Source organism: Filicampus tigris, chromosome 6, assembly GCF_054856515.1.
Source record: "Filicampus tigris isolate MCC_2025a chromosome 6, RoL_Ftig_1.0, whole genome shotgun sequence".
In the NCBI taxonomy this organism is placed as follows: Eukaryota; Metazoa; Chordata; class Actinopteri; order Syngnathiformes; family Syngnathidae; genus Filicampus; species Filicampus tigris.
The window spans coordinates 18,584,364-18,598,756 of record NC_141222.1 but is presented as its reverse complement, the minus strand read 5'-3'; the positions used below and the strand labels follow the sequence as shown (position 1 = coordinate 18,598,756).

Sequence of the window (14,393 nt, the reverse complement as noted above, 5' to 3'; positions counted from 1 at the left end):
CAGGCCAGCCCGGTCACTATCCCCCAAAATAGTGGGGGTCCACTGTATTACAATGCTTGCAGGCATATATTCTTTATCATCTGCAAAAAACACTATTACTGCAGCGTAATGAGTCGCTTCTCAATAAAACTCTTTTGTGTCTGGATGACTGCGTTGTACTGCCCCCCGCTGGCCAAGGCACACACACCAGAAGGAGCACAAGGGCTGGAACAGATAAATAGAATGTCTGTTCACTTTAGTGGGGAAACAAGAATCACGGAACAAATGAAACTCCTAAGTCAAGGCTTATTTAGTTACTTTTTCTTTACTTCCCACCACCGGTCATTTTAATTTAGTTTACTTTTTGTCTAGTCTTATTATACCCCCCAATAACTTCTTCACACAAGTGTATGACAGTTCAGAATGTCTACTGCAGTATTCTGCGGTGCTGGTGGTTTCAGGCCAGTTGCACTAAGTAAAAGAAGAGAACCTGAGCTGAAGTAAACAAAACTAAGAAGGACTCGGGGCGGTGATACTTAATTGGGAAGACTGGTTAATCCCCGGGGCTCGTCAAATCACCTCTGCCAGTTCACTGTGACGTGGCCGAGCGCCAGGACTGGATTGATGCCATCGCTCCTGGCGCGCGGTGAACTTTGCCTGAGCGCCGACTCGCGCGGTTTCTCCTCAACCAATCCGTTGCGCCTTCACGCTGCCTGGCTCACTGACAGCCAACACGGTAGGGACCAGACGGACCCGATATTTTCGACATATTTAAGACGAGTGATCAGAAAATGTGCGAGTTAGGAGGCCACAATAGAACGCGGTAATCACTCTCCGAGGTTGGGCGGGTTCTCATTTAGGGTTCCTCCCCCCCACTTGCCAATGCTACTACAGACTAATAAACTTGTCCCGTAATCACGTTAGCCGCCCTGTCGGCCCCAGCCAGGGGACCTAATTGGGACAGAGCTTCGGACAAAGTGAAAATTAATAACTTCGGTGGAGCTCCTGGCGCATTGTCTTCGCCGAGCAGCGCGGCTCAATTAGAAAGCGTGATACGATAAGGTCTGAGCAGCGCAGGGGGGATGACTCAATTAGGAAAGGGACTGGACTGTTGAGCACAGACCTGAGAGGAGACACGGGCCCATTTTTTATCCCTAAACTGCAGCTTGATGAGCTGCGCGAATGGGCCGTTAGTCGCATTTGAATGCCTTTTGTTAAGTTAAAGGAGAGATGGCGGCATCTTGCAAATTCACTTGAGGTGATCTGGAAACGTTTGGGCAAACAAGATGTACGGTAAAACCTTTTTATTCTTGGGGGTTTGGTACCGAGCTCACCTCAGCAACTGACACCCAAAAAGTGTGCGATCATCAACCTTTTTGAAACTGAGAGCTACTTATTAGGTAAAGATTAATGCGAAGGGCTACCAGTTTGATACACACTTCTAGGAAAAAAAAAAGCTCCTTACCTTTATAATCTTATTATGTGATTGTTAATAATCAAATGTATTTATGTGACCACATTGATTATGTTAATGATTTCTCACAATAATTGGGAAACCATTAAATATCGATATGCAACACATTATATAGATCTCTGCCAGTGTTTACATCTTCAAATGATCACTTTTACAACATTCCTTGAAAATCACAATGACCCGGTGAACTGGTGAGCTATTTTTAGAACAGGACCGCGTGATACTCATGTGGTCCTTGGGGGCACCACGTCGGTGACCCGTTGTTTAAACAGTGTATATAGGCAACAAATTATGACTCAAAACAAGTGAATATAATTTCAAACTCATTGTACAAAATTACCCAAAAAATATTATTGTTATAAAATTATTTGATTTTTGTGCAACAAAAGAAAGTGTAGTGTTGTTTTTATTATATTTTTTTTTTTTTTTTTACAGTGAACACGACGCATTTAATGGCACTGCTCAACCAATAATTTGTCCAAATTTCTATATACATTTATTCAGATGTGAATACAAATAAAAATAATTTCTGTTTGGGTCAATTATCACTATGTTAAAGACTTTTTTTAAATGCACGCCCAATGTTTTAATAGTATTTATTAAAACACTGACATTTTACGTTTCATGATGAGGCTCAAAGTGGCTTTTTTTCAAGATTCTTATTTGATTCTTATGTTAAGAAGTGTAAATAAAAAACAGTTTGCTCCAAAACTTAAAGATTAGAATGCATTTGCTTTTATTGAAATACTCCAACAATCGTTAAGTAGAACACATTTTGCATCCACTGTTTCAAAACTGAACTTAGGCTGTTTTGAAGGAGAGGTCCTTCTTCACCAAGATGCCGAACTACATTTGTGAACTTGCAGATCTGTGCATGCGGTGCATGAGGCGGGCATACTCTATTACCATTCAAAGCCTTTCTGGACCACCATCTGCCATGCTAATGCCCTTTCCTGCATGTAGAATGCAGTAAACCATATTTCAGCGTTTTAGAATACAGTACCAAGACATACTGTGATTCTGCAGTTGTTTTGGAAACACAAACAAAATAATGTTGTGATGCAAGAAATTACTTACAAATCTGAGTTAATATTGGGGAAGTAACTTGCCTTGTTAAAAGCGTACGGACAGATGCAAAACCTTGAACACTTGGATGTTTCCCCTCTTAAAAATGTTGGAAAAGTGTCAGATGATAATTTGCGGGCCGAAGCGGAATCGCTGATTTCCTCCCCGTTTTTACGACATCATCATTAACAGCCTTTGTGCGCATTGTTTTACTTTCTTATTCATCCCAAGTTGATCCGAGCGTGCGTTCCCTCTTCCGCCTTCCACATGTGCAAACCATTGCGACCACTACACGTGTAATTTAATTACCAGCTTTTTTTTTTTTTTTTGCTCCATGTCGATAGTTTGTGTGCGTCGCAGGACAAGCAGCTCGGCGGCGGCCGGCCAAAGAATGCCGGAGTACAGATGCTTTTCTGGAGTGAAGCACAATGTTCTTATCTTTTATTCAACATATTGTCCCACTGTTTCCTCTCTGACCTGCCTCCCTTGCTGCTTCTGCACAGGTCATCTCAAACCTGTCTTGTTGTGCACCCCTTGTCACACGTTTTACTGTGCCATTGTTTCAACGGGCCGCTCCTAGAGAATTGATGGCTTGCATTTGACATAGGTGGAAGGGTATCTGAACATAAACATTTACTCCTTGACCTTTCATTGCTTGGCATAGATTCTACACTGAAGCCAGCCATAGATGCCAACCATCCTGATCTTTTCCTGGTCTTCCCAGGAGGCGGTATGGATGCCAAATAGATGTTTAAAAAAAAAAAAAAAAAAAAAAAACACCAATAAAAAACCATGCGGGGTTCGTCAGGGGCAAAAAGATTTTTGGACTGGCCAAGTCATCTTCAGACTTAAACCCTACAGAGCAGTGGTTCTCAAACTTTTTATGCCAAAAAATACTTGCTCTTCGAGTAGCACCATAATGACATAATGATTACAAGTAACTCAATACTTTATAATCTACTGAAATACTTCCTAAAAGTTACCTAAATACTTTTAAAGCTACAGAAATGCTCACCAAAAGTAAGTAAAAGACCACAAATGTAATAGCCAGTCGTGGTTGAACAGTATTTTGGGCGATTGGGAAGCTCGTAAATGTTTACCAACAGCTCCATTAGTTGAGTTGGATGAGATGACCGTATTGACTTTGGTAGATGCCAATTCAAAGGACCAGTCATCGCTTCTGGGAAAGTGCCTGTGAGGATTTTCCGATGCCTGCACTAAATCTACTCGGGAGTGGGACTAAATATGAGTAGTCGACTGACAGCAGTCATATAAGTGTTCTTTTTGCTTGATCATAATTTTATTTTATTCATTTTTTTTTTTTGGGGCGGTGGGGGGTAACCCTAACTCTTTACTGGTCAACTATTGCAATTGGACTGTTAATATTTCAAGGGCTGCAAAGACAAATAATTTAGCAATTGTCAAATTATGGAATGGGATATGGATTTTGGGGAACACTGACTTACACAAAATCCCCCCTCCCCACCTTGTCCTCTTCAGGCCTGCATTTACTACACCGCACTCCTCTGTGCCAAGGCATGTTTGTCATCACTTCATGATACAACACTGCACTACTGCAACTGTCCTGACTTGATGGTTTGTATTCTGTAACATTATTATATAACAATTGTTAACAACACATCTGGTTTGGATCATGGCATTTCCAATGGGGAAACATTACAAGTGGAAATTATAAAATTACCAAAAGGTCCCAAACAAATAAATACAGTGTACCCGTGCATACGTTCAGCATTTGTGAATTCATCAGATTTTTGCTATTCACGGTAAGGCCGGGTCCCCATCTCCCACGAATAGTGGAGGGTGACTATCTTTTGTAGTATTGAATTATAGCTGAGTTTTCTTTCCACCAGAATTTCTTCATAACTCAGAATGAGCCGTCGTGAAAATATGAATTTTTGGTAAATTGAAAAAAGGTGAACTGAATGAGAAGAATGTTTTGGAATTTCAATGGGAGCGATGTGAATCTGTTGTGTTGATTGCCCCATTAAGAACGAATGGGGAATTTTTGGTTCAAAATGTTGAATTTTTGGACTACTGTGAATTTTTGGAATGAGAAAAATAGTAGCCTGCAAGGCAGCAATTTGGGGAGTATGTTGAAATTGTAATGACGTGAACCGGATAAACTATGTGGAAGTAGATATGTGTCAAAATAATGGGCAGAAAAAAACAGGAATACCGGTATTCACACAATGAAGGCTTTCAGCATTCACAAAATCAGGGAGGAATAATTGTTACGTTCCTGGGCATGAGTGTTTGACCATGGCATGGAGCGCTCAGTAAGACTTGCTTAAAATGCGTGAAACCTTTATAAGATGAATCCGTACACATCACGTTGTAACATGAGGCAATACTGTCTCAGGCAGTACTTTCCAAGTAGCCAGACGCTTAGCAATTCAATCTCAGGGTTACATCTGCGTGTAACCTTGTAAAGTAGTCCCTCCTGCCACCACATTATTGTTCTCACTCGCCGCCGTTCCACCCATGGAAGTCTCTGCTGCCTTTCACGCAGGTAATGCAGACAAATGGGCCTTTAATGCTATCCGCAGGCACGTCCGACATTCGCTCACTTTGTCATCAATTCCCCCCCCCCCCCTTCCCTTTTTGTTAAAATGGGTTTCTTCCACCTTTAAGCAGCACTTTATTGTGGCGTGTTATTTTGTCCAATCGGATTAAACGGACAATAACTAGGGTTCCATTTGAATCCGATACTTATGCTGGAGCTTCCTCATCCAATTCCATTAGCTGTCATACTTGTCCAGGAGCATTCAGAAGCAATGGCCAAATGTGTAAGGTGATGCATGGTCAATACCGTCCTCGGTGAGAGTTGTCTTTTAAAAAGAAAATCCTTACATTTGATGTCTTTCCAACTGGGCGCCAGATCAAATTAACAACAGCACTGGCTCACCGTTAACATGTTTAAACGCTGATGAGACGCAACTCTAGACTCCCCCCCCCCCCCCCCGAATGGGACCAAGGCACACTCAGCGCAAAGTGGTCTCCTCCATACAGTTAGCCGTGTAGACACAGACTCCGAGCTAGTTTAGCCTATTAGAGTTTTCTTATCTGGGCTTCTGAGAGGCACTCCACCCTCCCCGCCCCTTCTGGTGTCCCCATCCTGAAGTCATTTTCCCGCATTCGTTCACAGAGCCTTGAGAGGGGTGAGGCAGGAACTTGGGCGTGCGACTCCCTGTGGTGAGTGCTCCTCTCTGGGCGTGTTCTGTGGATCCCACCCCCCTGATCCCCCTCATCCTCTACTGCTGTCTATCGGGACTTTCTCTTGATGCTGAAGAGTAAAAGGACACCAATGCCCTAAGCAGCCTCTCAGATTTATTGAAACTTCGTGTCCCGTCTCGCTAGTTCATTTGTCAGGAGACCTAATTTACACCGGCCCTTAAGACTAATTGCAAATTTGCGAAAAAATGCTGATGTCTTTGGAACCGAGCAGGGATTTCCCCCCCCCCTCCCTCGGTGTCCCTCTGCATGCATTTGCTAATGCGTTTCATCTGTGGAGCATAAAGTAGACAGTGTTCCTGTCCTCTGTGTGTGTGTGTGTGTGTGTGTGTGTGTGTGTGTGTGTGTGTGTTTTTGTTTGAGAGAATGAGAGTGATAGAAAGAGAGACCAAGGGGATGCGATGTGAGCGAGAGAGCAAACGCTGCAAGACAAACCCCCTGATGGGACTTCCAGTAAACAGGAAGTCGTGACAAAAAACACAAACAGTTTTTACTGTTTAATTCAATTCAGGGAGCCCGGCGCCCTTTCGAAAAGCAAGCCGCAAGACACCCAACACGTTGTCACTTGTTAGCAACCATGTGATGATGATAAAAAATTTGCTTATCCTAGCCATTGGGCTGCTACTGGGTGTCTCAATAAAATTCCTGTGACGTGCTTTTGTCAAACTACTATAATGATTAATAATAATAGCACACCTTTCATTTTCACTTTTTTTTTTTTTTTTTTTTTTTTTTTCAGCTGAAACCAGACAGTTTAGAAGAGGCTGTCCTGTTTCTTGAAAAAGACACAAAGCTCCCCCTAATGGCTCCCAAAAAGCATGGATTGTATTTTCACTTGTGGAGGCACAACTTCATCATCAAGCCACAAATTACATTCTTTGTTTTAGTTTTGTTTTTGTTCCGTTATTAGTTGTAGTACTGTATTAGTTCTAGTTTTTAAATATATGGAATATTAGTCGAGTGCAAGATGAAAAATCAATAAAATCAATTAAAAAGTCACTTAGTACTATGTACACTATAATTCTCAAACAACTGTTTGACCTTCCTTCTTTTGTACGGTCGTACAGCAATACCAAAAATAAATATATTCAAAATGAACCCCGAAGGCTCATGTGTGATATTAAATAGTGATGTTTGATACCACTTTTTTCAGACCAATATCAGCATGTGTATTCTCCCTTTAAGTACTCACAGATACCTAGTATCAATACCTCGAGTACATTTGATATACAATGTAAAATGTCATTTAAAATAATGACAAAATATTGTGAACAAAGCTCTTTCTTAGTGACGCAGTTGATGTGCCAAACTGCCACAGTGTAGCGCTAACTACTGCCAAGGACGACTTCATCGATATCAGATCTTTTCTGCCTCAAGTATCGGTGGCTGGTATCAGCAGCCTCCATGAGTAACTAATACCATAAAATAATCAGAATCAGAATCCTATTTATTGGCCAAGTATGTAAAAACACACATAAGGAATTTGTGTTCCCAGTTCCAACCCGTCCAAAGAAACATAAACAATAACAATGACCAATAGAGGGAAACCGAACGGGAAGCCTGGCGGTTCATTGATTAGCACACCAAGATCTTAGATGTGGAATGGAACGATAAGGGATTAGAGGGAAAAAAAGATGTTAATTTAGCATGCGCAATGTGATGTATGAACCTGGCTTTTGCGTCTTTAGATAAAGGCAACCGCAAATCACATGTAAACTGGAGCTGGTGCAACGCAAGCAAAATGAGATCTTTGTGTAGACATTTTTGAAATTCCAGAAACTTCATTGTGAGAAAAAGTACAGTAATGCAATTTTCATTTTAAAACGTTCTCATATTTTTTCTCTAAGGGCTAACTTGCTGCCGGTCACAAGAAGGACTCATGCCATATCGCTTGTGACAACGCTCGTTTCAACTCTGCATTTCTTACATCTCACTCAAACAAAGCATTGCCTTTATGAGTTTGAAGGTTTCTCCAAAATATTGATGCCATCTCATGATTTTCTCTAAGTCAGTAATATTTTCGTTTGCCTCTTCCACTATCACTTCCAATTCCATTACATTTTCTGGTTTTACATCCGACAGTAAGACATTTTCAAATTTCACAACCATTGCCTGCATATTTAATAAAGACATTAAGATGGTTGACCCTGCAGCAGATTATTTGTATTTAATTATTTCCTATGGGGAGAAATTGTTTGGAGATCTGAAAATCCTGGAACGAATTGTGTTCGACCTCAGCGGCTCGGCTGTACTGTATATTTGCACAAAGTTTTAGGGTAACTTCTTCCATAAGCAATCCTACAAACTGTACTAATACATTTTAGTTGCAGTTGCAATGAGATTGCACGCTTTGTGAGCATGCCTTAATAACGGAAGGTCAGATTCCTGAGGTTTCTGCGCAAATGTTTCGCAGATCTTAACATATGAGAAGAAGCGAAGGTCTGCTGCTAAAGACGGATCACAGTTTCACCCCGGCCATTAGACTTCATTTATAGACCCTCCAAGAATAATGTTTATATCCTTAAGAGGATGTGGAGTATTTCGGAGAAAGGTGGCCGAATGTCTGTGGCGTTGTGCATATGGAGGAGAGCTGGCTAAGCAGATGTGAACACTGAGCGCATGCTGCTTGATTGAGTCATGCGGCTGCATTTCATCCCCTCCAATCAGGAGAGCTGCCCTCGTCGAGCTTTTCGACGCCGTGCTTTGTGGCTCCTTTCATATGCAAGTATTTAGACACTGACAGATTCTTGTCGTGGACAGTGTGTTTCTTCCTTCCTCACGTAATTGTTCTCATTGATTCGCTTCGGTAATTCTTGCAAAATGTCCACAAGGAAAGCAAAAAAAAAAAAAAGCATCCCTTTTGCATTTTGAGGAAGCAGTTTTGGCACATTATTTCACAGGAGAGAGCGAAAAAAAAAATCTGTTTAGCTTTAGCTTGAAGGGTCGAGCAATTATCTGATTATGAAAAACATTACATGTCAAAAAGAACAACACTATGTAATTGGCGCGATGCATACGCGAGCTGCGCAGGACCAGATGTAGAGATGTCAGCGTAATGGCTTACAGCTTGGCCACACAGTGCAGAAAAAAGGGGCTCCGACAGCAATAAAAGATCCACTGGTAGTACCAGGCGCTTCCATTTGATGGGCAAAATTCACCCTCTAATGGGATAATAAAGGATTGGAACTATGACCTGGAGGGGCTTGAGAGGTGCCAGGTCGTGTACTCCGTGATTCATAACCCTCACCCCCTACCAAATGCAACAGTTTCCTGTCACACATTTAAATAAATTGGGATTAGGAGATGTGGACCTCTCACGTTCAGGTTAAACTGCAGAGCCATGCCTCTCCTCATAGTGTTCGGATTGGGACTGAACCTTTCACAGGTTTTTGCTTTTTTTTTTTTTTTTCCAAATGGCATATAATGTATACAATACAATAGAATTGTATTTATATAGCGCATTTCATAACAGCCAAAGCTGTGACAAAGCACTTTACAAACAACAAAATAGCCATGATACAACTAAATGGAATCAATAAATTGACGTAAAACACTATATACAATAGACACCGGAAAAGAGCCGAAAATGTTTTAGTGATGTAGAGCAACACTGTGAAGGTTTGAATTGGTTTGGAGTAAGTCGTTTTTTTTTGGTTTTTTTTAATTAACAGAGCCGGGTTGTCGGTTATGGTTAGTTTCATGCTCGCATGTGTTCTGCTGTTGTGACTTATTGCTTGGTTCTGACTTGATAACTCAACCTGAAGATGCTGAAGGGACTCAACAGTCTGGAAGGAGGGTAGTGTAACACGGAGTAAAAATCTGCCTATTCGCACCAAAATAACTGTTAAGTCCCTGATGCGCTTAAGTACCTTCTGTGCATGCATAAGATGTAATACCCTTCCATACCATCGGCGGTGGTAGTCACCATTTCTCATGGTTGGAAAACTCCAACCGGAAAGCTGTTGGCCGGGGGCGGATTATAAAAACATAAACAATGCATTCAGCTCTATTCTTCGCTCACGATGAATTCCCACGCAAAGTAAACCATCATGTTCTTGACACGGTATTATGAAATACTTACATTGTCAACCCTCGCTCTTGTACTTGTAAGAAAATTAAGACGGCGGAGGCCAATTTTTCCGCATTTGTCACTTCCCGTTGGTGCTCCGGGCGCTGATTTGCTAGCTAACAGCCAATCAGAGTGACCAAATGTCACGACTGGCGACGCCGATTCAACATACGTAAACGCCCCCAAGACGCTTACAGACGGGTTACGACACTACGACGGTGGCCACTACATCAATCAGACGGCGCTTAAAGACGCCACGAGGCTTAACGACCTCTGACGTCGGTTTGATGTATCAGGGCTTTTAGTCAATGTTGTGTGTGACTACTCGGTGAACGTGCTCTTATTGGCTCGACTGAGATGTATAGCTTTAGCATTACTTCCTTACACCATTTACTACTTTACTATTAGTCACTGCTTTGGTACCATCCTTTGGTAACTTAGGGTTGAAAAAAGAGCAAAATGCAAATGAAAAAAATGCAAATAGGTCAGATTTTCAGGGAATTTCTGAGTATAAATTCCACAGTGAAAAAAAATTGCAAAAAGTTGATTTTCTGAACAGTGAACCGTGATGGAACAAGACACCATCCCCCTCCGCCTTGCCCATATGTGGCCCTCACATAGGGAACACATTCACCCAGGCGATGGTCCAACACGTTAAATTCCCGGATCATACACTGTAAATATTCCCGACTGGATCGAGCACATCCCATTTTTCACATCTCATCCTCTTCCCTTCGATCCCATCACAAGTCGCTGGATTTGATGCCCGTTGGCAGGCGGCGATGGTGGCCAAGACGGGAGTTAAAACAAAAGCCAGAGACGGGCCTTGGATGCGTTTCATTTTGATTTGTGTTGCAGCAGGAATGCAGACGTTTTATGCCCTTTGTCCACAAGAGACGGCCAAGATTTTACATCACGGTTTAGACATGTGAGGTCTGACAAAACATGCTCAACCACCGCCCCCCCTCTGTGAAACCCATGTGTTCTCTATGCACGTACTGTATATTTGTGCATATGGCCGTCAGGGGCTCTGACTCGAGGCCTCAGGCTTTGTTTGGTCCACAAGACATGTTGCCTCCGGAGACATTTAAACGTGATCATTCCAACATGTGTTGAAGTTTGTCACAGTAACATTCGAAACGGTGAACCCCAGAAGACTGGTGATATCTTGCACTCGAAAAACAGTTGTGACCCATCAAAGAAGCCATTTTGGGGGGTTTCCACCACCAATTGTTTGGGGTTGCTTTGTGCTTTATTTATTCAACCCAAAAAGTTGGGTCGATCCCTTTTGAACTCAATTTGGGTTATTTTTGACCCAACTGTTTTTAGAGGGTGTCAATTATAAAAGAATGTGGCAGATTGTAGTGCATACTAAAAGCATCCTCATCTGTATTAGTGTCCTTAACTCTTAATTTATGTTGTTGAACAACAATTTGTTGTATCAAACAACCCCCAAAAATTGATTGCTTTGGACCTAAAGTTAGGTCAAATCGACCCCAGTAGTAATTTTTCATCAAAATTGGGTATTTTTTACTTTTGTTTTCTCTCTCTTTTGTTCATCTGTTTTCTTTCTTTCTTTCTTTCTTTCTTTCTTTCTTTCTTTCTTTCTTTCTTTCTTTCTTTCTTTCTTTCTTTCTTTCTTTCTTTCTTTCTTTCTTTCTTTCTTTCTTTCTTTCTTTCTTTCTTTCACACACACACATTTAACATTAACCATTATAAACAGGCATGCCATGTTGGGCATTCAAAGTTATATGAACAACTTTATCTTTATTGAATAGTTGTAGGCAGCAAGTGTGATATCGGGGGGTAGGAGGGGGGGGGGGTTGAAATGCGATGCTTACTTAAGTTGTGCTCAACTCTGTTGTATACTGTCAGCTTTAATAATGTGCACCCAGATTTACTTTGAACGAAGTTACTCAGCCACACTGTGACAGGCGTGGGATAAGTGTTGGCAATTTCAAGATTTCGCCAGGCATACACGGCAATCAGAGCCTGGCTCATGACCATCCCGTTTTGTCCACTATGGCTGCCGTGGAACATACATTTGGGTTAGCATAGCTTGTTGGACGGAAGAGATGAGTTGTCACTGCTGGGCTGTTTTAAGGTGCGCCCGACATTTGTCCTAGAGAAATTCCATCTTGAGTGCGGCTTGGCGTAGCACGATATGTTTCAAAATGTACCGTACATACAAACAATACACCCCATCTGATAATTGTTCGGTCCTGTCATGTTTAATGCCCGAGAAAGACAAAAGTTCATGGTTGTTTTTTTGGCATTTGCATGTGTTACCAATAGGAATTTAGTACTGTGTTTATTTGATCTGATGTGTGTCTGCTTCCCAGCGGTGGTGCAATGGTGGCTGTGGTGGGATTTTGGAGTGGGTGTTTGCTCCCTTTCAACAGTCTCTCCACATGGCCTCCTGTCTCCTTTGTCTTTTTATAGCCTCCTTCTGGGAGAAGCTGCACTCTCCCCGAACGCAACACAAGCCAAAAACACCTCTCAGTTCCTTCGCCAGGGCCCGTTACCCAGGGAATAGCGCTATCACTCCCTTACTCCACGCCTTCTATCATCTATCCCACCACCCCCGCCCCTAGCCCGGGCTGGACACAGAATTTGTGTGTGTGTGTGTGTGTGTGTGTGTGTGTGTGTGTGTGTTTTGGAGCACAGGTTTTGTTATGTGAATCATAATGTTACACTCAAAACTCAAGCGTGGGCTTTTCGGTTATTCCTGTCACCTTTCTGTCATCTTCATTTCATCATCTTCCCTCTGCAGTTGGAAAACGGCGTGGATCGCTCTTTGCGCTATGAAATCATTTGGACAAGTTTATTGAAAAAGTATGCTGACCAGTGCCTCAGTACCTTTATTCAAAATGGCTGCTTTTTCCCACTGTCTGTAAGGCCATGTGTAAAATAACATTACAACTTTATTTCGAGTACCACTTTAAAAGCAGCCCATAGGTTTTAGTTTTACTAGCTTTATTTGAGCTGTGTTAAGCTGTTACAACTGCAAAAAGTCTGTCAGGTCCGTGGTTGGCAGCGTGGCGATTATCAAGAGATCCAATGTAAATAAGTGGAAGAAGAGGCAGAAAAGGTCCCCAACTAATCTCCAGTCATAGTAGGTGTTCCCACAGACGGAGAATATACTGTATGTCTGTGTCTATTGCTGTCTACTATTTTTATTTGTATTGCTGCTGCCTGTGTGTTAAAGTGTCAGAATCAATAACTCTTTATATTCCCTTCAAGGGAAATTGATGTTGTAGCAGGAGCACATAAAGGACGAGGTAAACAATGACAATTTCAACAGTGAGGATAAGACATTTAAGAACTAAAAGCCAAACTCAGTTAAACACAACAAAAATAAAAAAAACACCATACTCGTACACAATATTGCTAACACATGTTCCGTCCAGAGTTAATACCAAAATAGACTATTATTATAAGTTGTTATGAAAACTTCAACATTGACATGTGCAAATAAGTAATGGTAGCCGAGAACATTAGCAACCTAAGGGCTAGTTTCCATTAAGTAAATAAATAAAGAAGTTGGTTTTTTTTGTTTGTAATTACAATACCAATGATGCTAATTTCCAACAGCCACTTTATGGTTTAATCCCACTGGCAACATTAGTTGCCGCAACTTTCATGTAAAATCTGGAATCCTTTAGTATTGTTTCTGACTTTGGGCGGCTACCTTAAAGTTTTAAAAGGAAATAACAGGTTGTCTCCTTTAAAACATATCAATAACATGTAACTAGCGTTAATGGTCACATTCCTCATATTAAAAATGTAACCAAGATTGGTTTTTATCACCTTAAGAATATCGCCAGAGTCCGCCCGTTTCTCTCTCAGGCTAACACGGAAGTGCTGATGCATGCCTTTATTACCTGTCGTTTAGATTACTGTAATGCCCTGCTCTCTGGCCTCCCGAAAAAGAGCATTTCACCACTGCAACTACTGCAGAATTCAGCCGCTCGGGTGCTGACGAGAACCAGAGGGCGGGAGCACATTACGCCAGTTTTGAAATTGCTGCATTGGCTCCCTGTGTGTTTCAGGATCGATTTTAAAGTACTTTTATCCGTTTATAAATGTGTTAATGGTCTTGGGCCATCTTATTTATCTGATTTGCTTTTATCATACCAGCCCTCGCGGATCCTGAGGTCCTCTGGCGCCGGCCTTTTATTTATTCCAAGGGTGAGGACCAAAATGCATGGCGAGGCTGCATTCAGCCGTTTTGGTCCTCACCTTTGGAATAGCCTGCCAGAGGATGTCAGGTCTGCAGAGACTGTTGATATTTTTAAGAGGAAGCTCAAGACACACCTTTTTAGTTTGGCTTTCAACAACTTTTAAATAATTTATCTTTTCTTTTGATTGAAGATAATTCTATGTTTTGCTTTGAATGTTTTAAAGCACTTTGAGTTGCATTTTTATGTATGAAAAGTGCTATATAAATAAAATGTGATTGATTGATTGATTGACATGACCAGGCCTCTACTTCCTCTTTGAACCTCTGGATGGTGATGTCTGCCTCAAACATTTACAAGTGGTAGTAAGTAA

General features: G+C 41.6%; 1 long non-coding RNA gene across 2 annotated transcripts in view; it reads left to right on the top strand.

Moving 5' to 3' along the window:
* LOC147146074 (uncharacterized) overlaps window positions 1-14,393 on the top strand; it is a 70,619-nt gene that overhangs the window by 51,432 nt on the left and 4,794 nt on the right. The window contains exons 3-4 of one of the 2 annotated variants that reach the window (XR_015087219.1): window positions 4,019-4,114; window positions 5,685-5,797. The exons of the other annotated variant lie outside the window; for it this stretch is intronic. This is a non-coding gene — a long non-coding RNA (uncharacterized LOC147146074). Of the gene's footprint in view, window positions 1-4,018; window positions 4,115-5,684; window positions 5,798-14,393 lie in introns of those variants that run through there. 2 annotated transcript variants of the gene reach the window in all.